Below are 2,497 nucleotides of genomic sequence, written 5' to 3' on the forward strand. Positions count from 1 at the left end.
CGCCTAGCGCCTGGTTCGGGTGCCCAGCGCCCTTAAGAGCCATAACACGGGCACCCAGCTTCAAGAAGTTGGAGTCTAGCGCCAGTAAAGAAGATGAAGTGGTGCCCAGCGTCAATTTATTGCGCCCAGCGCCTTCGAAGGCCCTCCTCACTTACATTGATTAGGGTCGAATGCCAATAATCCATGCCTAGCGCCCCCTTTAAGTATCTCTACTCAGTCTTTCTTATGGATTTTTTGAAAATATTGCATGCATAATAATCCTTATTTCCCTTTTTTTCCATTTATTTTCTATTTTAATTATGTTTTATTTTTTTCTTTTTTTTTTGTAAGTTTTAGTTGTTTAAATTGTGTTTGCTTATTTTTTCTAGCAATTGCTTATGTGATAAGAGTATCTAAATGAAAAGAATTGAAGATGAATAAAAAAAAAAGAAATTTAATAAAAGTGGATCACGTGTGAAAGGATGTGATTACATTAATGGACGCAATACATATGAAACTTATAGAAGGAAAGATAGAATATTTAGAAACAAAAATATTATTGGTGCACGAAATTGTGATCATCAACAATGGCGCCAATAAACATGGTAGCACTCTCAAACGTGAATCACACTTAGTCACAACTCCGCACAACTAACCAGCAAGTGCACTAGGTCATCCAAGTAATACCTTACGTGAGTAAGGGTCGATCCCACGGAGATTGTTGGTATGAAGCAAGCTATGGTCATCTTGTAAATCTCAGTTAGGCGGATAATAAAAGGTTATGGAGTTTTCGAATAATAATAATAGATAAACAGAAAATAAAGATAGAAATACTTATGTAAATCATTGGTGAGAATTTCAGACAAGTGTATGGAGGTGCTTGTCCCTGTTGAATCTCTGCTTTCCTACTGCTTTCATCCAATCCTTCTTAATCCTTTCCATGACAAGCTGTATGTAGGGCATCACCGTTGTCAATGGCTACATCCCATCCTCTCAGTGAAAATGGTCAAAATGCTCTATCACAGTACGACTAATCATCTGTTAGTTCTCGATCATGTTGGAATAGAATCCCTTGATTCTTTTGCGTTTGTCATCACGCCCAGCAATCGCGAGTTTGAAGCTCGTCACAGTCATTCAATCCCGGAGTCTTACTCAGAATACCACAGACAAGGTTAGACTTTCCGGATTTTCATGAATGCCGCCATGAATTCTAGCTTATACCATGAAGATTCTGATTAAGGAATCCAAGAGATATGCGCCCGGTCTAAGGTAGAACGGAAGTGGTTGTCAGTCACGCGCGTTCATAGTTGAGAATGATGATGAGTGTCACGGATCATCACATTCATCAAGTTGAAGTGCAATGAATATCTTAGAACAAGAATAAGTCGAATTGGATAAAAAATAGAAGTACTTGCATTAAAACTCGAGGTACAGCAGAGCTCCACACCCTTAATCTATGGTCTGTAGAAACTCCACCGTTGAAAATACATAAGTGATGAAGGTCCAGGAATGGCCGAGAGGCCAGCCCCCAAAACGTGATCACAGGATCAAAAATACAATCCACGATGAAAATATAATAGTAAAAAGTCCTATTTTTACTAGACTAGCTACTAGGGTTTACAGAAGTAAGTAATTGATGCAGAAATCCACTTCCAGGGCCCACTTGGTGTGTGCTTGGGCTGAGCTTGAACTTTACACGAGCTAAGACATCTATTGGAGTTGAACGCCAAGTTGTAACGTGTTTTTTGCGTTCAACACTGATTCGTGACATGTTTCTGGCGTTTGACTCCAGAATGCAGCGTAGAACTGGCGTTGAGCGCCAGTTTGCGTCATCTAATCTCAAATAAAGTATGAACTATTATATATTGCTGGAAAGCTCTGGATGTCTACTTTTTAACGCCATTGAGAGCGTGCTATTTGGAGTTCTGTATCTCCAGAAAATTCATTTCGAGTACAGGGAGGTCAGAATCCAACAGCATCAGCAGTCCTTTGTCAGCCTTTTATCATAGTTTTGCTCAGGTCCCTCAATTTCAGTCAGAAATTACCTGAAACCATAGAAAAACACACAAACTCATAGTAAAGTCCAGAAATGTGAATTTAGCATAAAAACTAAAGAAGACATCCCTAAAAGTAGCTAGATCCTACTAAAAACTACCTAAAAACAATGCCAAAAAGCGTATAAATTATCCGCTCATCAATTATGAAAATCCACACTCTGAACATTGAAGCAGTTTCACAAAAAAAAGAAGAGGAAGATCGAAAACAGAAGAATAACAAGGCTCTGAGCACCAATGACTAGGATTTAGTTAAGTGCCTATGGTTCTATTGTGTCAAGGAGAGACTTGGGTAAATAAATCCGAAGGGTGCTTAATCACCTGATACCTCAAACCAACTGGTTTGAGAGTATCAATTGAAAACCTATATTAAGAGTTTCCTTGAGATAAAGCATTTAGAGTCCAAAGAGGTTGTGGGCACCTATGTCTGAGATATATGAAAAGATTCTCCTAGTTATGTGCTT

This window comes from Arachis hypogaea, chromosome 2 (genome assembly GCF_003086295.3).
Source record: "Arachis hypogaea cultivar Tifrunner chromosome 2, arahy.Tifrunner.gnm2.J5K5, whole genome shotgun sequence".
NCBI classification, from domain to species: Eukaryota; Viridiplantae; Streptophyta; class Magnoliopsida; order Fabales; family Fabaceae; genus Arachis; species Arachis hypogaea.